The 25,153-nt window shown below is 43.6% G+C and overlaps 1 protein-coding gene across 8 annotated transcripts in view; it reads right to left on the bottom strand.

Moving 5' to 3' along the window:
* The window catches only part of SHISA6 (shisa family member 6), a 413,757-nt gene that overhangs the window by 275,131 nt on the left and 113,473 nt on the right, over positions 1–25,153 (bottom strand). The gene's annotated exons all lie outside the window — the stretch shown is intronic.

The raw sequence follows: 25,153 nt of genomic DNA, 5'->3' as shown, positions 1-25,153 counted from the left end.
GAGGCAGATGTAGTGATACGGGACAATTTTGCATTGAAGATTGATTTTTGTGACTATTTATCATTCCAATATATATAACACTGAATAAGAAACAACATTTACATAAAAAAATACATTAAAACGATGCCGGTGTATGTTTAGGATTATGGCGGTATGTAATCACTTTATAGCCCTTTTATTTGGGCATTGTATGGGGATAATAATAATAAGCACTTTATTGGCCCTTCATTTGGGCACTGTATAGGGATATTATTTAAACACTTTATAGCCCTTTTTTTTGGACACTGTATGGTATTATTTAATCAATTACTAGCCCTTTTATTTGGGCACCGTATGGTATAATATTATCCCTTTTATTTGGGCACTGTATGGTATTATTTTATACCTTTGTAGCCCTTTTATTTGGGCACTATATGGTATTTTATCCTTTTGTATCCATTTTATTTGGACACTGTATGGTATTATTTAATCAGGTAAAGCCCTTTTATTTAGGCACTGTATGATATTATTTTATACCTTTGTAGCCCTTTTATTTGGGCACTGTATGGTATTTTATCCTTTTATAACCTTTTTATTTGGGCACTGTATGGTATTTTATCCTTTTATAACCTTTTTATTTGGGCACTGTATGATATTATTTTATCCCTGTGTAGCCCTTTTATTTTGGCACTGTATGATATTTTATCCTTTTGTAGCCCTTTTATTTGGTCACTCTATGGTATTATTTTATCCTTTTGTAGCCCTTTTATTTGGTCACTGTATGATATTATTTTATCCCTTTATAGCCCTCTTATTTGGGCACTGTATAATATTATTTTAGCCCTGTGTAGCCCTTTTATTTCGGCACTGTATGGTATTTTATCCTTTTATAACCTTTTTATTTGGGCACTGTATAATATTATTTTAGCCCTGTGTAGCCCTTTTATTTGGGCATTGTATGGTATTTTATCCTTTTGTAGCCCTTTTATTTGGTCACTGTATGATATTTTATCCTTTTGTAGCCCTTTTTATTTGGGCACTGTATGGTATTTTATCCATTTTAAGCCCTTTTATTTGGGCACTGTATGGTATTTTATCCTTTTGTAGCCCTTTTATTTGGTCACTGTATGATATTTTATCCTTTTGTAGCCCTTTTATTTGGGCACTGTATGGTATTTTATCCTTTTGTAGCCCTTTTATTTGGGCACTGTATGGTATTTTATCCTTTTGTAGCCCTTTTATTTGGGCACTGTATGGTATTTTATCCTTTTGTAGCCCTTTTATTTGGGCACTGTATGGTATTTTATCCTTTTGTAGCCCTTTTATTTGGGCACTGTATGGTATTTTATCCTTTTGTAGCCCTTTTATTTGGGCACTGTATGGTATTTTATCCTTTTGTAGCCCTTTTATTTGGGCACTATATGGTATTTTATCCTTTTGTATCCATTTTATTTGGGTACTGTATGGTATTATTTTATCCCTTTGTATCCATTTTATTTGGACACTGTATGGTATTATTTAATCAGGTAAAGCCCTTTTATTTAGGCACTGTATGATATTATTTTATACCTTTGTAGCCCTTTTATTTGGGCACTGTATGGTATTTTATCCTTTTATAACCTTTTTATTTGGGCACTGTATGGTATTTTATCCTTTTATAACCTTTTTATTTGGGCACTGTATGATATTATTTTATCCCTGTGTAGCCCTTTTATTTTGGCACTGTATGATATTTTATCCTTTTGTAGCCCTTTTATTTGGGCACTCTATGGTATTATTTTATCCTTTTGTAGCCCTTTTATTTGGTCACTGTATGATATTATTTTATCCCTTTATAGCCCTCTTATTTGGGCACTGTATAATATTATTTTAGCCCTGTGTAGCCCTTTTATTTCGGCACTGTATGGTATTTTATCCTTTTATAACCTTTTTATTTGGGCACTGTATAATATTATTTTAGCCCTGTGTAGCCCTTTTATTTGGGCATTGTATGGTATTTTATCCTTTTGTAGCCCTTTTATTTGGTCACTGTATGATATTTTATCCTTTTGTAGCCCTTTTTATTTGGGCACTGTATGGTATTTTATCCATTTTAAGCCCTTTTATTTGGGCACTGTATGGTATTTTATCCTTTTGTAGCCCTTTTATTTGGTCACTGTATGATATTTTATCCTTTTGTAGCCCTTTTATTTGGGCACTGTATGGTATTTTATCCTTTTGTAGCCCTTTTATTTGGGCACTGTATGGTATTTTATCCTTTTGTAGCCCTTTTATTTGGGCACTGTATGGTATTTTATCCTTTTGTAGCCCTTTTATTTGGGCACTGTATGGTATTTTATCCTTTTGTAGCCCTTTTATTTGGGCACTGTATGGTATTTTATCCTTTTGTAGCCCTTTTATTTGGGCACTGTATGGTATTTTATCCTTTTGTAGCCCTTTTATTTGGGCACTGTATGGTATTTTATCCTTTTGTAGCCCTTTTATTTGGGCACTGTATGGTATTTTATCCTTTTGTAGCCCTTTTATTTGGGCACTATATGGTATTTTATCCTTTTGTATCCATTTTATTTGGGTACTGTATGGTATTATTTTATCCCTTTGTATCCATTTTATTTGGACACTGTATGGTATTATTTAATCAGGTAAAGCCCTTTTATTTAGGCACTGTATGATATTATTTTATACCTTTGTAGCCCTTTTATTTGGGCACTGTATGGTATTTTATCCTTTTATAACCTTTTTATTTGGGCACTGTATGGTATTTTATCCTTTTATAACCTTTTTATTTGGGCACTGTATGATATTATTTTATCCCTGTGTAGCCCTTTTATTTGGGCACTGTATGGTATTTTATCCTTTTGTAGCCCTTTTATTTGGGCACTGTATGGTATTTTATCCTTTTGTAGCCCTTTTATTTGGGCACTGTATGGTATTTTATCCTTTTGTAGCCCTTTTATTTGGGCACTGTATGGTATTTTATCCTTTTGTAGCCCTTTTATTTGGACACTGTATGGTATTTTATCCTTTTGTAGCCCTTTTATTTGGGCACTGTATGGTATTTTATCCTTTTGTAGCCCTTTTATTTGGGCACTGTATGGTATTACATAATCATTTTACAGCCCTTTTCTCTGGGATTTTATTTACTCCCTTATTGCCCTTTTCTTTGTATAGTTATAATATTGTAGCACTCTTATAAGGGTACATTGTAGCTGATTGGATTTGGCATTGTATAGAGTACACAAAAGTAAAAAAATGGATATTAACGACAGCAGCAGCAGCAGCAGCAGCAGCGCTGTAGCCGCGTACAGCCCCGAGCGCTCGGCGTCTCAGTCTCCACGGAAGCAGAACATGCAGTTTTATAAATTCTTAGCACATTGCAAAAAAAAAAATCAGAGCAATAGATTCCGATCAACAACTCGAACATTAGTATCAGACACAATGTGAATAATAACCGGGGGACCGGAGCAGCCGCGTAGACCCTGCGCCTATATTACCAAAGCCTAAACCTAGTCGTCCTGAATGCAAATAAAGCAAGAAATCAATGAGTTGAGTAGCCGGAGGTCAATCCAAGAAAGAAAATGTTGCGCACAAAAATCGTGCCGGAATTATTGATGTGTTTTGCCATATGTCCTGTCTGCAAAATGTAAACCTATCAAAATAATGCAGGACGTCCCCCCACAACTTCCCCACCTTCTGAACTAAAGGCCCCCCATACACATAAGATTGACGTCAGCTGAACCCGCTGATATCAGTCCAATATGTACAGAGGCTCTCGACCGACAGATGATAGGATGTGACATGACCGATTCGGACTACTGATCCCTTTGTTTTTGGTAAGATAAGTTACTCCCAAAGAAGTCTGGCACCGGCTCTCTCATGGAGAACACTAAGGTGTTTTAAGTCACCAACAAAGAAGTCTGGCACCGGCTCTCTCATGGAGAACACTGGGGTGTTTTAAGTCACCAACAAAGAAGTCTGGCACCGGCTCTCTCATGGAGAACACTGGGGTGTTTTAAGTCACCAACAAAGAAGTCTGGCACCGGCTCTCTCATGGAGAACACTGGGGTGTTTTAAGTCACCAACAAAAAAGTCTGGCACCGGCTCTCTCATGGAGAACACTGGGGTGTTTTAAGTCACCAACAAAGAAGTCTGGCACCAGATGTCTCATGGAGAACACTGGAGCGTTTTAAGACACCAACAAAGAAGTCTGGCACCAGCTCTCTCATGGAGAACACTGGGGTGTTTTAAGTCACCAACAAAGAAGTCTGGCACCAGCTCTCTCATGGAGAACACTGGGGTGTTTTAAGTCACCAACAAAGAAGTCTGGCACCAGCTCTCTCATGGAGAACACTGGAGCGTTTTAAGTCACCAACAAAGAAGTCTGGCACCGGCTCTCTCATGGAGAACACTGGGGTGTTTTAAGTCACCAACAAAGAAGTCTGGCACCGGCTCTCTCATGGAGAACACTGGAGCATTTTAAGACACCAACAAAGAAGTCTGGCACCAGCTCTCTCATGGAGAACACTGGGGTGTGTTAAGTCACCAACAAAGAAGTCTGGCACCGGCTCTCTCATGGAGAACACTGGGGTGTTTTAAGTCACCAACAAAGAAGTCTGGCACCAGCTCTCTCATGGAGAACACTGGAGCGTTTTAAGTCACCAACAAAGAAGTCTGGCACCGGCTCTCTCATGGAGAACACTGGGGTGTTTTAAGTCACCAACAAAGAAGTCTGGCACCGGCTCTCTCATGGAGAACACTGGGGTGTTTTAAGTCACCAACAAAGAAGTCTGGCACCGGCTCTCTCATGGAGAACACTGGGGTGTTTTAAGTCACCAACAAAAAAGTCTGGCACCGGCTCTCTCATGGAGAACACTGGGGTGTTTTAAGTCACCAACAAAGAAGTCTGGCACCAGATGTCTCATGGAGAACACTGGAGCGTTTCAAGACACCAACAAAGAAGTCTTGCACCAGCTCTCTCATGGAGAACACTGGGGTGTTTTAAGTCACCAACAAAGAAGTCTGGCACCGGCTCTCTCATGGAGAACACTGGGGTGTTTTAAGTCACCAACAAAGAAGTCTGGCACCAGCTCTCTCATGGAGAACACTGGAGCGTTTTAAGTCACCAACAAAGAAGTCTGGCACCGACTCTCTCATGGAGAACACTGGGGTGTTTTAAGTCACCAACAAAGAAGTCTGGCACCAGCTCTCTCATGGAGAACACTGGAGCGTTTTAAGTCACCAACAAAGAAGTCTGGCACCGGCTCTCTCATGGAGAACACTGGGGTGTTTTAAGTCACCAACAAAGAAGTCTGGCACCGGCTCTCTCATGGAGAACACTGGGGTGTTTTAAGTCACCAACAAAGAAGTCTGGCACCGGCTCTCTCATGGAGAACACTGGGGTGTTTTAAGTCACCAACAAAGAAGTCTGGCACCGGCTCTCTCATGGAGAACACTGGGGTGTTTTAAGTCACCAACAAAGAAGTCTGGCACCGACTCTCTCATGGAGAACACTGGGGTGTTTTAAGTCACCAACAAAGAGGTCTGGCACCGGCTCTCTCATGGAGAACACTGGGGTGTTTTAAGTCACCAACAAAGAAGTCTGGCACCGACTCTCTCATGGAGAACACGGGTGTTTTAAGTCACCAACAAAGAAGTCTGGCACCAGCTCTCTCATGGAGAACACTGGGGTGTTTTAAGTCACCACCAAAGAAGCCTGGCCCTGACTCTCTCATGGAGAACACTGGAGCGTTTTAAGTTACCATCAAAGAAGTATGGCACCGGATCTCTCATGGAGAACACTGGAGAGTTTTAAGTCACTACCAAAGAATTCTGGCACCGGCGCTCTCATGGAGAACACTGGAGAGTTTTTAGTCACTACCAAAGAATACTGGCACCAGCTCTCTCATGGAGAATACTGGAGTGTTTAGCAGAGCCGATTGGGGAGTACAGAAAGATTCCTGGTGGCCAAACCACTGTCTAAACCGTCCTTCCTCCAACACCTATCGATTCCAAAAACTGGAACGTTTTAAGTCACCACCAAAGAAGTCTGGCACCAGCTCTCTCATGGAGAACACTGGAGCATTTTAAGCCACCACCAAAGAAGTCTGGCACCGGCTCTCTCATGGAGAACACTGGAGCATTTGGCACAGCTGATTGAGGAGTCGGGAGAGATTCCTGATGCCCAAACCATCCTCAATATCATCCTTCATCTGACACCTATCGATTCCATATGGGTGGCTTTACAGTCCTGATGTTTTTTTTACAATCAGACAACAGAGGTGTAGGGTTTTTTTTAAGGGTGGAAGAAGTTTGTGAGAAGATAACATTTATGGGACTCCAAAAAAATGCTTAGTAACAGACTTGGAAAGAAAATTGGGTGACACCGGAAATTACATGAGAAATCCACCCATACTTGACTCGATAACACTTCGGAAGAAGATATTTTTGTAGAAGAGATTCCAATTTTTTGGAAGTCTCCGATATTTTCGAAAGGCAAAATTGGTTTTCTATTCTAGATCCCTTTTTCAACAATGAGAAATTATGACAAAAAGATGCAAAACAAAAAAGTCAATATCACCTTCCGAAGACGACGATAAGGAAGGTAACAAAAGATTCACAATTTTTTTCACCTTCAGAACAACAAATTACCAAAATTCTTGGTTAAGTTTTTGCACTTGAGGCGGTTATTATCCACAGGCTGAAGGGTCTTGCTCAGCTCTCGCTCAGTATCTCTTTGGAAGCACAGCATGGAGGATTTGCCTGAAAGACTTGTAATTATTGTCATCCAACCTTGTGACACAAGCGGCTTTGAAAATGTCAGTGCGGTGTCCGGATGGCTTCTTGTAATCATACGTTTTCTATCTGTAAAAAAAAAAAATCATAGCAAAAGGGCTATTTGTGTGGGCGAAAAGAAAATCCGGGAGGTGGGGGGCAACACTTATAGTTGCGTACGTGGAAAGCTGGAGCTTCTTTCATTTGTATCTCAAGGAGTGAAGCTCGACTTTACGGGATTACGGTAAAATAATTGAGAACAACTTGAAATAACGGTAACATTGGGTTTACCCTACAGGTAATAGGATCAACTCCAATAAAACCTTAGTAATTTCCATGCCCGGAGCTGCTGGACCTCATCGATGATTATCTTTAACAACAGGGGGCTTTGTTAGATGCTCCAAGCACTTCAAGGAATGAGAAGATGCCACCAAAATGCATTGAAACATTGATTAACCTTCGGTATCTTATTGATATCTTCTGCAAATAAGTTAGCTATGTTTGAATTTTTCAAATACTAGACCGTTCTTACAAAAAATGTTTTCTTCTTGAAGGAACATTCAGAGAAAGGGTTTCTAACCTTAAAAACCAAGTTGAAGAAAGGTGGTTGAGATGCTTTGGGTCTCTAGATGACCATTCAACACCTTGCACCTTGAAGGCTAGAAGAATACAAAAAGCAATTGTCCAAAGGATCCATACCAGACTATGTAGGAGTTTAACCATAATGAACACTTGATGGGTAGAATTTAATAGCTATTATATTAAGAAGTTAGTCATGTTTTATTTTTTCTAAGATGGAAAAAAATTCCTTTTTTACAAAACTTTTTTCAAGATCATTCCTTTTACGAACATTTTCAGAGAGATTTTCTTTCTTTTGGCCTTAAAAATGTGAAACCAAACTGAGCAACCGTAAAGCCAATGTCATGATAACTATGGGATAGCAGGTAACCAGGGCTGCTAGGCTGACCCTCAAGCTAGGGGGCCCTATGCTATTGCTAACCTCAGGGATACTCCTGATGGTGGAGATGTCTGAGTCTCCTTCCTGGCCCTATGCCTGACCAGTCAGATCTGATCCCCCTCCCCTCAGGGAGGGACGGGACAGGCGTTTGATGACAGATGGGGGAAACCAAAACTCTGTCACATATCATGCACACATAAAGATAAAAACAATAAGAGATCCAGGAGGAAAAATAAGAGCAGGAAGGAAGCTACAAAACAACAGGAGTAAACTCCACAACCGCACCAAGCAATAAGCATAATTTTCAACCAGTGTAAGTCTGGGACACCACTCCTCATAGACCAACATAGAATAAACCATAGTTAGCATGGGTGGAAGGTTTCAACCAGCATAAATAGGAGGGGAGCAGATATGATAGGTCTTCAAACAACATATGACCAAAGGAGTAAGCAGACCAGCAGAGATTAACTCTTGCTAGCCTGTGTTACGAACCGGCACCACCATAGCCGCAAGCAGCATGCTGCGGTTCCTATTGCGCCCAGGCGCCGGCTGCCGTTCTTGGCCGTGCCTCGGGTCGTCCAGTTGGCTGCTCCTTCCACCATGTCTAAGTGTGGAGAGGCGGCTAGTGCGCATGCGTGCGCCGATTTACCCCAGCCAGAGTCTAAGCCCGGTGTTTTGCCTAGTGAGCATGCTCAGCCTGATTGTGTTATTTCTGAGACTAAGTCCTCAGCTCAGGCTACTGAGCATGCTCCCACAATTAACCCTAACAGCCTCTTTGCACAGGTACTTGGACTTCGTGCTGTGTCTAAGTTCTGGGATGTGCCTACTGAGCATGCTCAAACTGATAGTCTGCTTTCTGAGCCTGTTGCTCAGGCTACTGAGCATGCTCAGGCACTTAGTGCACCAGAGGCTAGGTCCGGTAAGGACCTCACTGAGCATGTCCGTGAGGTAGCAGGCCCTGATAGGGCAGAGGGTGTCAGGTGTCCTGATGACGTGGCAACTCCGGACTAGCTCGCAGAGGCCCGCCGCTATGATCTGGCACCTCACCATTGGTCGTCAGATGATGACTGGTGAAGTGTTTGGGGCGTGGCTGCCATGAGGCCATCAATGACGTGGTGGTTCCGGATAGGTCGCATGTGACGTCACTGATGACATGGCACTCTGCTATTGGACCTTGGTGGTTCCACCCTGGGTTTGGGGCGGACCCAGGTTATAAAAGGGGCTGGAGACAACATGGTGGTGCGCAGTCTTCATTTAGAGTTCATGGTGGCATAAGCCTTGTTGGAAGCGGTAGGTAGGGCTAGGCGAACGGTGCCTGTCACGCCAAGATTCGTGGCTCAGCACATGAGGGTTAGGCGCCATGCTTCCTTGCTATCGTTCCTGTTGTGCTAGAGCAGTCCAGTGGCGTTAACTGGGCTGCGGCTGCTGCGTCACCTGTCCAGTTGTGCCTCCTACGCACATGGACAGAATACCTGTTGCGTCACCTGTCCGAGAATGCCCTCTACGCACACGGACAGTGTACCTGCTGCGCCACCTGTCCGTTTGTGCCCTCTACATGCACGGACAGCGCACCCCAGAACCCCTGTGAAGTTAACAGGGTGTTCCTGGATTGGGTGTGTGAACCCTATTATCCTCCTCGGCTTCCCAGTCAAATGCTACTGGTGTGACTACACTGGTCTGACGTGTCTTACACACGTGGCCGGTTCCCTGGGTTATCTCAGAGCCGTCCAGCTCTATAGTCTCCGCCTAACCCACAGGGTGCCAGCAGCTCCATTGCCATCTGGAGCACGGTGGGCCCTGACTGGCGATTGGGATATATACCCCCTGGTCCTAATCCGCTGGTCCCCCCGTAACAGCCTTCCTATGAAACAGCACACAGCAGGTAGATGCCCGAGTCTGCCTGAGTTAATCCCAGACACCAGAGAAACCATCAGGCAGAGTGTCAGAATCTGCAATCTGAACAGAGCCCAATGCCGCCATGACAGTCGGTAAAGTTTGTGCAAAACGCAGTGTGACAGCCAACTTGGATCGAAATGTATATAGTGGCTTTAGTGACTAACACTGTCATTCACCAGTTGATCATTCAAGCAGATAATGAGCATGACTACATTGAAGTTTGAAGAAAAAAGTCACATTTTAAGGCACCCTTCCAGATTAGATGAGAAATGGATGATTGTCAGGTAGATGAAACAACCAACGATCATTCTAGCCAACTGCAGGTACATCATCACTGTCGGTAAAGAAGTGTGACATCTTTGATTTTTCTTGCGGTAGACAGAAGCAAAGGCTCACTCTCTTACGAAAGATCTTTCATCCAACATTCCCAGGAAGATCTTATGTCTTGAACCTTGAAAAATATATAATCAAGTTGAACAACTGTAATGGCCATGTTGATTAAAAATGTCTATAATTGCATTGGTGAATCAATCGTTAACCAGATGAACATTCAACGATCTCGTGTGCATGACCACTAAAGATCAAGAAAACCAAGGTCTAATTAGGCTAAAGTTGATAAAAGATGGTTGTTACGAATTTAACAACTAACATTCCTTATCACCATCATCATCTACAACAGTGTTCCTCAACTCCAGTCCTCAAGGCCCACCAACGGATCATGTGTTCAGGATTTCCTCAATATTGTTCAGGGAATATTTCCATCACCTGTGCAACACTAAGGAAATCCTGAAAACCTGATCTGTTGGTGGGCTTTGAGGACTGGAGTTGAGGAACACTGATCTACAAGGAAGTCAGACATTTATTTTATTTCTTCATGATAGACCGAAAATAGATCTTTCTTTGCAAGAACATTCCCTGGAAGATGATACGTCCTATCGTCAGGTTGAACACCTGTAATATTTGTATGAAGCAACTGTTTGCCAGATGACTATTCAACGATTTAATGTTTATGGCCACTTTAGGGCTCGAAGAAAACCAGGATCGAAGAAGTCTAGGTTTTGGTTGACAAAGTTGGATAATTTCAATGTTTGGTGAACTTTCACAACCAACTACTTTTCCCAATGGCATACAAATAATAATGGTCCGGAAAGAAGTTGGCTGTATTTGCTTTCTTTAACATATACATGGTCCATGAAGCCACCATATATTTTTCATCCTTCTCTAGCAATCGTTGCTGTGACAGTACATCGGTAATTTCTCCCTTGGTCTTATTGAACATATATGGCCTCTTGGAAATCAAATCTGTTGTTCGTCAGACAAACCTGTCTTTGATGGTTGCTCAAGCATCAGCCAACTTTTCGTTATTGGGTATGGCCAAGGTTAAAAACCCCCTTCTCACATAAGAAGTCATTATCTTGAATACTGTCACATACCGAAGAGGTTATTTTGAGATGACACAGTCTTCAACACAATGACAACTCTTTGACATGACTCGTGGAGTTTGTTAGACCTCATCTTGGCTTTCTTCCAGCCTTGTCATGGATGGAAGTCATAGATTATATGTAAATATCACCTGCCTGTTACATTTATTAAGAGCAGTCTTTTCGAGGTGGCACGCCGAGGCGCATCGCTTGACTTCTCTGCAATTTGCTTTGAAACAGAATACCGAAGTGCTTTTATGTTTCGCCCGCTGCACGCAGAAGCTGAGGTTAAATAAACCTTGTAACTGGCAAATAGTCAACAAAAAAGAGGAAACTCTTGGTAACAAAAGCTCAAACAGACCCAGTTATTGACTTAATTCTTCAAGAATGAGGCTAATGAATAAAACCAAGCTCTTCGAAAAAGCTACAACCTCTGATTGGGTGAACAATGCGTTTGACTGCATTGTCTTTATTCATCACGGTCTAAAAATGTATCAGCCGCCGTCATGGCAACATCCAATAACAATAGCGTAGGCTTCACCGAGGTTGGATACGGATGACTCCCCAGTCTTTCTGTCTATTGAAGTACAAGATAACTTGGTAATTCATAGTAATTTCCACAGCTGAATCTATAAAAGAAAATCCCCCGCCCACCCCAAATCGGAGGGACAATGAAGGGAACCTCCAGAGATTTCTATTGTATTTCTAATTTTTATGAAAGGACTGATTTTCCTTAGTCAAACATCAAGTAGTTGCCTAGCAGAAGCCACCACAATTGTGTCACACTGCATTTCCAAGATATGGTATAGCGTGAAGTTCCCTGCAAGTCAAAGGCAGAGGATGACTACCGTACTCCATCAGTTGGAAATGGATTTTTATCATGAACAGTAGACGACGGCAAGGAGGATCCTGTTGAGCTGCTTGGTCAAAGGCCAAGCATCTGATAGCAGAGATATAGAAAAATTGACCCGTTTGAACTTTTTTGGAACATTCATCACTGACTACAGACCTATGTGATATTTCCACCTGACCAAAAGATGGCCAAGTCCATCGTACATCTACCATGTAATGCTAAGTACAAGTAGGACCAACTCACATCAAGATCTTTCGAGAAGCCTTATCTCTTTCCCATAAGTCGCAATGGTCCTGTAAATGGGAGGAGGGAATGCCAGGCATGCAGCACAAGAGCAGTTGTATACCATGGGAGATGAAAAAGTAGGCCCTAACGATAGGGAGAGGGGACAGGGGGTCACCACTTAACTCACCTGTGGCTAATCTCTGAGCTCCTTAACGTCCCTAGACGGGTGCTTCACCCTGTGTGCGATCATGTGTCTAAGCCCGGCTTGACCCTGGACTTGCCCAAACTAGTACGCAGGCTAGCAACGCACCAGCCTTACTACTAAAATAAAGGACACATGAGAAAGGGGAGACAAACAAAGGAAAACAGAAACAACACCAGAAATTCCAATTCTTCTCCAAACAGAGACTCCACCACATCCTCTGGAAAGAGAGCCACTTCTTTCTCCAGAGACAACTCCTTCACAGGTCAGCATAGCCTGAAAAAGGGTAAGTAGATGGGTTTATATAGCAGAAGGGAGTGGCTGCAGCTGAGATTAACAACTACATGTCAATCACAAGGAACCATAACCCATTCGGCACCTAATGGAATTAAATATGCCCCTACTCACTATAAATGATGAGCGAGTTTTATAACGGATCTGTGGTCAACTAAATGCCCTGATCTTCAAATCTCAGATCCCCTTGAGGTCACAGTAGGAAATGACACACTCGTGACAGTTCCAGATCTAAGTTTGATGATAACTTGAGAATGTGTCCTAAAGGATGACATGCAAAATCAAATCTGTTGGAATGGACTGAGTCGTAATTATTCACCACATGATGGTCCAAGGATCGAATGTTTATGGCCACTTCAAGGCTCGAAGAAAACGAAGCTATAGTCTAAAGATTAGACCAAAGTTGACAAAATTGACAATTTTAAACCATAAAGAAGGTTTGCTGGGTGAAATTTAGCATCCAATGATCACTTTTGTAGATTCTTCTCTTAAGGTGCAAAAGTCCAGATTTAGGTTTGATGGCAACTTGAGATGTGTCCTAGAGCATGACAATTGAAGTTGGATCCTTTGGAATGGACTTGGTGGCACCTTGTGTTGCCAGTGAAGCAATTCTTCACCAGATGATCGTCCAATGATATAATGTATATGGTAATTTCAAGGCTAGACGGAAACTATTCACCCTTGGTTATGGAGCCTGTGGATCACTTCAAGGTTATCCAATGATCATGTTTGTAGATTCTTCTCTCAAGGCGCAGTGGTCTAGATTTAGATATGAATGTAACTTGAGATGTATCGTAAAGCATGACACGTCAAGTTGGATCCTTTGGAATGGACTTGATGGCACCTTGTGTCACCAGTGAAAAAATTCTTCACCAGATGATCATCCAGTGACCTAATGTGTATGGTCATTTCAAGGTTAGAAGAAAACTGTTGACCCATGGTCATGGAGCCTGTGGTTCACTTCAAGGTTGTAATTGACTACAGTTGACATTTCCCTTCAGTAAAACTCGAATAAAAGTGAATTGGAGACATGCTCATGGGTGGAAATGCAAAATCCGTAACATGATCCCTACAGTGTCTTTGTGTCACTGGCATCTTCTAATGGACCAGAGGGTCCCTTGTGATTGCTTTCTTTGCACCCAATATACATCCCTATGGAGTAGCCATGTCCAAAGTCATAAGGTACCTTGGTATTAGAATAAAGGTGCCCAATACCTAAATGCTCATCTGGTTGACAACTATACCCTCTGACAACCTCAATACACATGATTACCAAGTATGGGTGTTCAGTGATAGCTTTGTTGAAAAAAAAAGGATCAGGCATTGAAATTCAACATATCCAATCCTTTTTGCCTTGGTCATCAGTTGGTGGAGAATTGGGAGACCGCCATACACAAAAGGAAGTTGTCCGGTTCCATTGAAATCGACAGGTTCAGCTGATTTCTGTCCAAAGTATATAAAAGCCCGAAAGGAGATGTTCTATTTCCATAAATGTCTCAAAGATGTGGGTTCCACTATCGAGAACGAGGCCTTCAGAAATATATAGGTGGTTACGTCCATTCAGTTTTAAGAGAATTCCAAAACTTGAGGGCCTTGTTCTCGTCCTCATCTATCCCACTTTATGATAAGTTTGTGTCCACCATATTGGTGTAGGAATTGTCTAAGCCAATCTCAGTTTTTTTGACATCTCAGCTTTCAAACATTGTCACGGGCTGGAATGACGAGTCGCCCAATGTTTACAGACATCTCATCTGCTCGTAGCCCGTATCCAGAGACACATTGCAGCACCTTTCGCCAGCGCACACGACAGCTACAAAAGGAAGTGTCAGCGCACAATTAATATTCATAATGCGAGAACAATACGAGAGCGCGTGCAGGGGAGGACCGGGGAAGATGTAATCAAGGCGCACTTCATTCAGAAGGAATACATTACTGTCCCGGCATCCTATGGGTTGTTCTACGAGAGGAAAAGGCATCACAGTTGTTTTGGTGGAAAGGTTCAGCCACCTCAAATTCATCTAGACAAATGTCTTCACAATGCCGAAGGGTGGCCAAACCTGACTGTGACGGGGTATGCGACAGAGCAGTGAGGGACGCCAGGCCGAGGAATAATTCAAAGGGCTTTATTGGAACCACAAAGATAAAGCACCAAACATGAATATAAATCCTTAAAGTCTGCAAGGAGTCCACAACAAAACAACAGATCCGGGGGTGTCTTCCAACGCCAGGGAAAATATGGCAATGGTCCTTATATGAGTTCCTTGAGTCCAACATGGTGAACAACAAAACACAATTCCACGTGGCCAGTGATTTCCAGTCTGCAACAGTCCATACACAGGCTCTAGGATCCAGCCTCAGCAATAGATCCTAGTCCTTCTCCAGCCGAGATCCAACTAACTGACTAACATGGGTCTCATTGTTCCCCTCTCCTGGGATCAGCCCCTCAGGTGGGCAGAAGGGTCCACCTCCCCCTGGACATTTGATACATGAAAGGATTCCAGACATCCTGGCTCTATTCTGTCTCTCAAGTTGTGGATTGGAGGATTCCCATGCTGAGAATAACAAACTATCTCCCACCAGAAGCAGTACAAAGGAGGAACAGACTATTACACCATGAGCACAGGCGGGGGAGAGACACGCTGTTACACTGACAACTACATCAAATGTGTATGCGGGAACACCAGATGTCAAGAGAAAGAAGGATTGGTCACACTGGATTCAAACATGTCCAATCCTTAATTCTCAGGAGTCACTATCCATGGCCAGAGGACCCGGGCAAGCCGAGCAGCCATGGGTATGGGGTGAGAAGAATGATGACCATCTACCTATCTATGATGTAACTATCTCTATAGGAGCTTTTTAGGTATCAGTATGAGCGGTCCCTATGTATCTGTGAAGCTTGCATGATACATTGTGCTTTTGCCCATGTGATTATGTGAGAATAACATCACAGGAGAATTACCTGTAATTCTGCAAGGACCAAGGATAAAATAGGAGAAGGGTTGAAAATGAGTTCAGACATTGAGCTGCTTCTATTCCCCGAGGAGCCTCCTGTGTAAATCCCACACACGGGAATGTTAAAATCCACATTGTGGAATAATTCATGGCCGGGGACGAGGATGCAATGTGCAGCTTTGTAAACCCTGGGCTGGCACTTTGCTACTGAGTAAAAGGACTTCATGTAAAACTTCACATATGTCAAAGCATTGTGGTCTATGGGGCGGTGATCTCAGTGGTGCCTCCAAAAGGTCTACATCGGCCCTGGGGTTTGCTGCGGCCTATTCTTGGTTCCGGGCAACATGCAGACCTTCTGGAAGTGCCCATAGGGTGTACATGCGGCTATGCACCGTTTCTTAAAGGGCCAGCGTCCCATTACCCGGAAGTGATCCTTGAGGTCAGCTATTACCCTTAAGGTATTTAAGCCTGCCTTCCCTTAGGAAAGGTGCCTGAGCAACATTGCCTATCATTAGTGCATTGCTAGTTCTCAGGTCCCATGCATGTTACTGTGTCTGACCCTGCGCCCTTGTGTTTTGTACCTGTGACTCGTTCCTGCTAACTTGTGTCTCTTTCCAGAACTTGTTACCATCAGAACCTCCATGCTGCCATGTCTGAGCCACTACCTCCGTGCTGCCACATCTGAGTCACTACCTCCGTGTTGCCACGTCTGAGCCACTACCTCTGTGTTGCCACGTCTGAGCCACTACCTCCATGTTGCCACGTCTGAGCCACTACCTCCATGCTGCCACGTCTGAGCCACTATCTCCGTGCTGCCACGTCTGAGCCACTACCTCCGTGCTGCCACATCTGAGCCACTACCTCCGTGCTGCCACGTTTGAGCCACTACCTCCGTGCTGCCACGTCTGAGCCACTACCTCCATGTTGCCACGTCTGAGCCACTACCTCCATGCTGCCACGTCTGAGCCACTATCTCCGTGCTGCCACGTCTGAGCCACTATCTCCGTGCTGCCACGTCTGAGCCTCCATCTCCATGCTGCCACTTCTGAGCACACCTGTACCGGACACCAGAGACTCACCAGTCCATCAGAGGTGACTCCACTGGTCCTGGCTGCCGTGCATTTAGGCCCCCTGGGGCTGCGCATGACAATCCCTGTATAGGGGTTAGCTCCAGGTTAGCTCCTACGAGGGAAGTCCGGTGTACGGCCCAGTGGGTCCTCCCCTGGAGGCTCGCTGCCCCAGAGCGGCTCTAACACAAACATTCTGGTCATGCTTTGCCCCTCATTATCGGCCTCACCCTCTTCCATTGTGATGAATATTAGAAGATGTGACACATACATTGGTGGATGTCGTTAATTAACCTATACTGTGAGACAGCTTATGAATCTCGGCACACAGTCCCTTTAAATGGTCCTTCCTTCTGCCCGTTCTCGAGGACTATATTCAATCAGCTCTTCCTCCCTGCGTTTCATCCAGCGTGCACACATCTGACCACCGAACATGGACCTCAATGTTCACTGAGCCCAGAGAGTGGCTGCATCGTGCAAGCTTCGCTAGCAACAGAAAGGTTACACAGAGCGCATCGCAAATAGCAATTTCATACCGGGCTGTCTGCAAGAGGAAAAAAAGCTAATAATGGAGACCAGGCGAGATGTCAACGCTCCAGAGCGTCATCACTGAACGTCTTCACCCTGGACATCCACCTCTCTAAGGCAAACACCTTTCTTACGGAGGCAGAAGAAAGATAAGAAAATGCTACATGTGAACCCAAAGGCAGGGAGCTGGACGATTACCGGCTCAGACGGAGAACCGGGGGTTTATGAAATTACACCGATTATTTACACAATCCATTTTTCTGCCGGAAGCGAGAGAGGCCAATTTGGTTCCCGCCATGTGGAGGTGTCCATGAGCGGTGGTCTCCAGTGGACGACTTGAGGCTGGGATTGACCCTCTTGGCTTTTTTACGTAATATCAAGAGAGATAGCTTATGTGAAAAACCTAAATAAATTCCTCAGAACTCTTGGCAGGCATTTCATCAATCAACATTACTGCTTTGTGACAAACAAAGCTCTGCTACTTCATTGAAAAAATGCTGCCGTAACACTGCCAATTCTGCATTGAACTCTGTGACAAACCTAGCTCTCCTACATCACTGAGTAAATTCTGCCGTAACACTGCTAGTTCTGCATTGGACCCTGTGACAAAGCTAACTTTGCTCTATCGCTGAGTCATCTCTCCGATGCTGTTCAGCGCTCCGTCCCCAGTTCTTCCTCGCTAAGTCATCTTCTTCATCCTGAGGTTCCCTTGTGTTCCTTGTAGCTTTCTTCTTCATTGGATCCTGAGGTTCCCTTGTGTTTCTTGTAGCATTTTTCTTCATCATCATATCCTGAGGTTCCCTTGTGTTCCTTGTAGCTTTCTTCTTCATCGGATCCTGAGGTTCCCTTGTGTTCCTTGTAGCTTTCTTCTTCATCGGATCCTGAGGTTCCCTTGTGTTTCTTGTAGCTTTCTTCATCATCAGATCCTGAGGTTCCCTTGTGTTCCTTGTAGCTTTCTTCTTCATCGGATCCTGAGGTTCCCTTGTGTTTCTTGTAGCTTTCTTCTTCATCGGATCCTGAGGTTCCCTTGTGTTTCTTGTAGCTTTCTTCTTCATCATTGGATCCTGAGGTTCCCATGTGTTTCTTGTAGCTTTCTTCTTCATCATTGGATCCTGAGGTTCCCTTGTGTTCCTTGTAGCTTTCTTCTTCATCGGATCCTGAGGTTCCCATGTGTTTCTTGTACCTTTCTTCTTCATCGGATCCTGAGGCTCCTATGTGTTTCTTGTAGCTTTCTTCTTCATCGGATCCTGAGGTTCCCTTGTGTTTCTTGTAGCTTTCTTCTTCATCATTGGATCCTGAGGTTCCCATGTGTTTCTTGTAGCTTTCTTCTTCATCATTGGATCTTGAGGTTCCCATGTGCTTCTTGTAGTATTCTTCTTTATCGGATCCTGAGGTTCCCATGTGTTCCTTGTGGCTTTCTTCTTCATCGGATCCTGAGGTTCCCATGTGTTTCTTGTAGCTTTCTTCTTCATGGGATCTTGAGGTTCCCATGTGTTTCTTGTAGCTTTCTTCTTCATTGGATCTTGAGGTTCCCATGTGTTTCTTGTAGCTTTCTTCTTCATGGGATCTTGAGGTTCCCATGTGTTTCTTGTAGCTTTCTTCTTCATTGGATCTTGAGGTTCCCATGTGTTTCTTGTAGCTTTCTTCTTCATCGGATCCTGAGGTTCCCATGTGTTTCTTGTAACTTTCTTCTTCATCGGATCCTGAGGTTCCCATGTTTCTTGTAGCTTTCTTCTTCATCGGATCCTGAGGTTCCCATGTGTTTCTTGTAACTTTCTTCTTCATCGGATCCTGAGGTTCCCATGTTTCTTGTAACTTTCTTCTTCATCGGATCCTGAGGTTCCCATGTGTTTCTTGTAACTTTCTTTTTATCGTATCCTGAGGTTTCCATGTGTTTCTTGTAGCTTTCTTCTTCATCAGGTTATGAGGGTCCCATGTGTTTCTTGTAGCTTTCTTCTTCATTGGATCCTGTGGTTCCTATGTGTTCCCTGTAGTTTTCGTCTTCATTGGAACTTGAGTTTCCGATGTGTTTCTTGTAGCTTTCTTCTTCATTGGATCCTGTGGTTCCTATGTGTCTCTTGTAGCTTCTTTCTTCATTGGATCCTGAGGTTCCTATGTGTTCCTTTGTGTTCCTTGTAGCTTTCATCTTCTTCTTTGGAACTTGAGGTTCCCATGTGTTTCTTGTAGCTTTCTTCTTCATCGGATCCTGAGGGTCCCATGTGTTCCTTGTAGTTTTATTTGGATCTTCCTGCTACACCAACGTCATTTGTCAGACCATGGACTACAAGGGTTTTCCTCAAAAGGTGAGACATAACTCCAATATCTCACAATGCAGGTTCAGACCACTCTCACTCAGACACATATAACAAAAACAACTCCCGACAGGCGAACACAATTTTTTAATTTTCACGTTGCTAACCTGAAGATATCTGGAACGAAGGGGACGTAAGGACAAAGAGTAAAATTCCATCACAAAGAAGATAACTTTTGTAAATAATCGACGATTTTGCTCTGGCAATTAGTGAAAAATTCAGGACTTTCATTCTACTGTGAAATGGTTAGAGCTGATCGAGTATGCAACATCCTCGAAGGATCTCTGCACCGAGCTGGAACGTTCCCGCAGAGCGCAGTGGGGCCTGTGATGTATCATTTGACGGCTGTTTGAAGTTGAATATTTGACAGGGATCAATAGATTTACACTCTCCTGTGGTGTCAGTCTTGTAGCCAAGGAAGAGACGGTGTTAGTGACTCATGCTCTCTGTTTGTGTCTGGCATCTTCACGCTCCCTTCGAACGCGCCAAGGAGCCAAAAATCCCATCAAGCTGATCCCAAGATATTCATCGTGACCCACAATGGGGGGCTCATACGTTTCGCTCTGTGGCATCAAACAAATCGGTTAATAAAATAAAACGCTCGGCCGGCGCGTCGCGAAGGAAATTCACAATTCGGCAAACCGTCTACGGGATTGATAACCCTTCTATTTGTCATCAACAATGCTGAGGAATTATCTAAAAATTTAAATTTTCAATTAAAATGCTATTGATCCTTTGTAAAAAATAAAACCTTGGCAGAAATCAACATCAAACTCAACTGATAAAAGAAAAGGGTCTAAGAGTAAGAGTCATCTTATGTCCGGCCATGACAGTGCTGAAGGCCCTGTTGCATCTAAACTGGACAGAAAAGATGGCAGACTCCATCTACAAGAGCGTCAAGAAGGAGGAGATGAGAGCCCTTTGCTCTGGGAAAGAGCTAGTATACAACGCTTAGCCAAATGTCACGTGTATAAGGACAGGCTCAGGGTTAGCATTCCCATTTACTATCTGAGACCATGCACATTTCTTTTTTTTTTGGGCATTTTAGGGTTAATTCCTTCCCTTTTGCAGCAGCAGACTTGCTCAGCTGTCTTCAGTTGAGCTCTTCTGGGCTGTATTTAATCCTTCTGCTTCCTTGAGAGCTTGCTGGTTATTCTATTCAGTTAGGAGCTAGCCAGGGAGCAGAGAGGACATGTTATTTTAAGTGGTTTCTTCCACCTCCCTTTCTTTGTACCCTTACCCATACACCTTTGGATATCCCCTTGTGCAAGTTTTAGGTGTGCATGAGTTTCTGTTTACCCCTGTTAGTCATTCTTTGTTGGTGGGTTCTTGGGATCTCCAACCAGGTCTGTTCCCTGAGTGGTGAGGGCGTAGTCATCAGGGTCAGGACAGGAGACAGGGCCATGTTGGAGGCTCGACCCTGACTACCTTTAAGTCTACAGTCAGGAGAAGTGACAGGACAGGGACCCCAGCTCTAAGGTCTGTCAAGGAGCCCCCTTTGGAGACACGAGTTTCAGTGGGTGCTCTCGTCCGCTGATCCAGCCGCCTTTAGAAAGACAGCGTGGCCTAGGGCTCATCCCAACTGAATGCCCGACCTCCTTAACCATGGGCGGAACACTACTCAGACAACACAGGGTGAGGGAATCACAATATTAAGACTTTAAGGGATCTCCAAACAGTTAACAGCACATAGCACATAACCAGCAAAACCACAGAATGTAACCGGCAACAGTTTCTCACCCTTCCGCTGGCTCACCAGGGAATAGTCTGTGCCTTAGAGCTTCCAGGGCTACTTACTCCAAACCAGGAGCACCCCGCTTTTGGTGGGCACTCACCAAAAATGGAATAACGCCAGATTTAGGAAGCTGTCTGAGGACCGCAAAGCCTGTAGTGGATTGTCCTAAACTGGATTCCTTCCTTAGGTAGTCCTTGATATCTCAGCCAAATCCTTGCATTTGATGCTGAAGTCCATGTAGTATAAGGGGTACTTTCGAAGGGGTCAAATCGAAAGTGACGCGCATCCGGCGTTGCTGTCGGCATCGTATGTGAATGAGTATGTGAATCCTTTTTACTACTATTAACGAGCGCAAAAGCGTCGAAATCGTATGATCGGTGTAGCGTCGGTAATTTCCATAATTTCGGAAGGACCGATGTTACGATGTTGTTCCTCATTCCTGAGGCAGCACACATCGCCGTGTGTGAAGCCGCAGGAGCGAGGAACATCTCCTTACCTGCGTCCGGGCTACATGGAGGAAGGAAGGAGGTGGGCGGGATGTTTACATCCTGCTCATCTCCGCCCCCCTGCTTCTATTGGTCACCTGCCGTGTGACGTCGCTGTGACGCCGCACGACCCGCCCCCTTAGGAAGGAGGTGGTTTGCCGGCCAGAGCGACGTCGCAGGGCAGGTAAGTGCATGTGAAGCTGCCGTAGCGATAATTTTCGCTACGGCAGCTATCACAAGATATTGCATCTGTGACGGGGGCGGGGACTATCGCGCTCGGCATCGCAAGCATCGGCTTGTGATGTTGTAGTGTGCAAAGTACCCCTTATAATCCAGGTTCAGTTATGGCTTGCCAATCGGATCCGCAGATCCTAGATTGGTATTATGTAGCAGGAGTCTACCCGGGCAATGGACAGACCTCCTTCTTATACCCCTGAGATCTCCATTCAGATCATTGGGGTCTTCACAATTGGTGGATAAGACTGGGCTCTTATTGGCTAGATTTCAAGCTGTATACAAAATATCCAGAGACGAGGGAGAGACAGCTAAGTTACATCGCATCTAGCAATACACATAGTAATACAATGGGAGGTTTGAATAATTGATTTGTCTGGGTGTCTGACCTTCACTAGCCAAGGCAATTACATGAGTCAACAAGACCTTTAACACTATACTCCTAAGAGTCTTGTAGAAACAATGAGGGGCTTATCCCCAGTTTATAAACAAACTATCATCATGTCTGAGTCCATGTCGTCACACCCCTACACTATCTTTATCTCACTATTACATTCAGAACAGTCACAGGAGGAGATCAGTTCAGAAGTAGAGGAGGGTAGCCCACTGCTGTCATCCAGATAGCGGAGGGTTGATCAACTGAGTTGAGGCGGATGGTGGCCGTGCTAGGAGAGAGGGCCTCGGGGATAAAGCGGGCAGTGCTAAGCAAAGACCTTGATCCAATGTGGCCTTCAAAAACATGTCTCCAAGGTTCTTCTAAAACTTTATGCTCAAACAATGCTACACAAACTTTTTAATCAGGTAACTATTCAAGAATTACAAAAACAGCCCAACACATACATCCGCTAATAGACTGCTTTAATTGTCTGTCTCTACAGCCTGCTGCTAGAAAGAAATAAACAGCATGTACCGATTCGTTATCTGACAGGTGACAGGCTGGGAAAAAGAAGGACTTTTTTTCGGAGCGTTCCTAATTTACAAAAAAAGAAAAAAAAAAAATTCGGCTTTGCAAAAAGTAAGATGTAACAAATTCAAACAAACAAGCCGCTTGATCTTCAATCGGTAGCCGGCCGGGCCGCGTCACCTCCACAAAGACTATTTCTAGAGAACCTTGGCCAAATACGATCTATTGCTTGAGGGTTTGTTTGGAGTCTTGTTGGGTCTTTGAATTTTGGGCTGATTTGGAAAAAAATAAATACTCTTTTTTTTATATTTTTTCAAAGGAAAGTATCGTTAATTGCTTTCTTAATCTGGCTACACTTAAAGTAATTACGTTGGCATTGTTGCTTCCTTGTGTATTAATTAGATGCGGTGGGGTGTTTTTGGGCTCTGTGACCGAGGGAGTACGATTCAAACAATTGTCTTCGAGCAAAACAAAAGAAACAGAAGCTTTTTTAGAAGACAAATCTCCAAAAGAGTAAAAAAATACATAAATAGGAAAATAAATTAATAAGTAAAAAGTAGCTAATTAACTTTCAAATATGTAGATAATAATTACCTTTAATTAACAGGATTTAGGCAACTAAATTAACTCCTTCAAGAGCTTTGATTTATTGACACACCAGTGAATAACCGGAATTAGTGGACTATGTACCATCCAGCCTTATGCTAACCATATCATCTGAGGACATGGAATCCATTGGGACCATCATTGGTCAAAAATATTCTCGTTGACCATGAACCAAGACCATTTAGTCAAGGCCAATAATGATTTACTTTGTATTAGTTCCTAGAAACATTGTTGGGGTCAACTTGAGTCAACGGACGTTAGTGGTGGCTTATTGGTTAGGGATAGACCTCAGGAGATTGAGGTCTTCAAACACATCCACACCCCAAACTTTCAGGCTCAGCACACAAACATTCTTAGAGGGACTGTAAATGTGACTCCAGATTTATTAGAAAAAGTCATTAGGTCCAGACCACAAATGGTCCCATACTTGTGTACCATGTGGTCTACAAACATTCGGAAACTAGTTTTTTGAAGATCTCTAGATAACATAAGTTTAATGCAGGTCTTCAAAAACACCTTCTTGGATGTTTCATTCTCAAAACAGAGCATGTTCAAACACAGTCTCTTCAATAGTCCCGAATCTTTCACCACCACCCAACTTAGCATAACCGAAAAGTCCTTGAAAGTCATCAGGGTTATCCCTGCGGTTCCAAGTCTTCTCCCTCTCAAAGGGATAGTGCCAATATGGCCGGACTAGGCTCTTCCCCTACTGACGCTTCTGGGACCCCAGACGGGACACTTATTTCATCTCACATCCTACGTTGTTTTGGCCCATGCTGTAAGCTACTTGGGGTCATACAGCTGACCGGCATATACAAGGACCCATCTCACTCAGTCACTTGTTCTCTTGGTCAGTCCGCTGACACTTTTTTTGTTGAATCACTCCTTGTTCTGGTCACATCATTCTTACTTTAAACTCTGGATCACGCTATCTCTGGCTCCAGTCTCCTCTAACTACATGGACACCCACATCATGCGGTCTTGTTGGCTAACCAGACCTTAGGTCTGTTCTAGTCACACGCAGGGCCCTATCTGATGTTTCACAGGAAAAAATGTCCTCTGTTCCTGCACTAACCACTCCCACTGTGGGCTAATACCAACTATTAACTATATCCAACCCTACTGTCAGCACAGCACATACAACACTACTACATAGAACATATCATGTGACACATACAGTTAGGTCCAGAAATATTTGGACAGTGACACAAGTTTTGTTATTTTAGCTGTTTACAAAAACATGTTCAGAAATACAATTATATATATAATATGGGCTGAAAGTGCACACTCCCAGCTGCAATATGAGAGTTTTCACATCCAAATCGGAGAAAGGGTTTAGGAATCATAGCTCTGTAATGCATAGCCTCCTCTTTTTCAAGGGACCAAAAGTAATCGGACAAGGGACTCTAAGGGCTGCAATTAACTCTGAAGGCGTCTCCCTCATTAACCTGTAATCAATGAAGTAGTTAAAAGGTCTGGGGTTGATTACAGGTGTGTGGTTTTGCATTTGGAAGCTGTTGCTGTGACCAGACAACATGGGGTCTAAGGAACTCTCAATTGAGGTGAAGCAGAACATCCTGAGGCTGAAAAAAAAGAAAAAATCCATCAGAGAGATAGCAGACATGCTTGGAGTAGCAAAATCAACAGTCGGGTACATTCTGAGAAAAAAGGAATTGACTGGTGAGCTTGGGAACTCAAAAAGGCCTGGGCGTCCACGGATGACAACAG

Source organism: Anomaloglossus baeobatrachus, chromosome 5, assembly GCF_048569485.1.
Source record: "Anomaloglossus baeobatrachus isolate aAnoBae1 chromosome 5, aAnoBae1.hap1, whole genome shotgun sequence".
Classification (NCBI taxonomy): domain Eukaryota; kingdom Metazoa; phylum Chordata; class Amphibia; order Anura; family Aromobatidae; genus Anomaloglossus; species Anomaloglossus baeobatrachus.
This window is presented reverse-complemented; position numbering and strand designations above follow the sequence as displayed.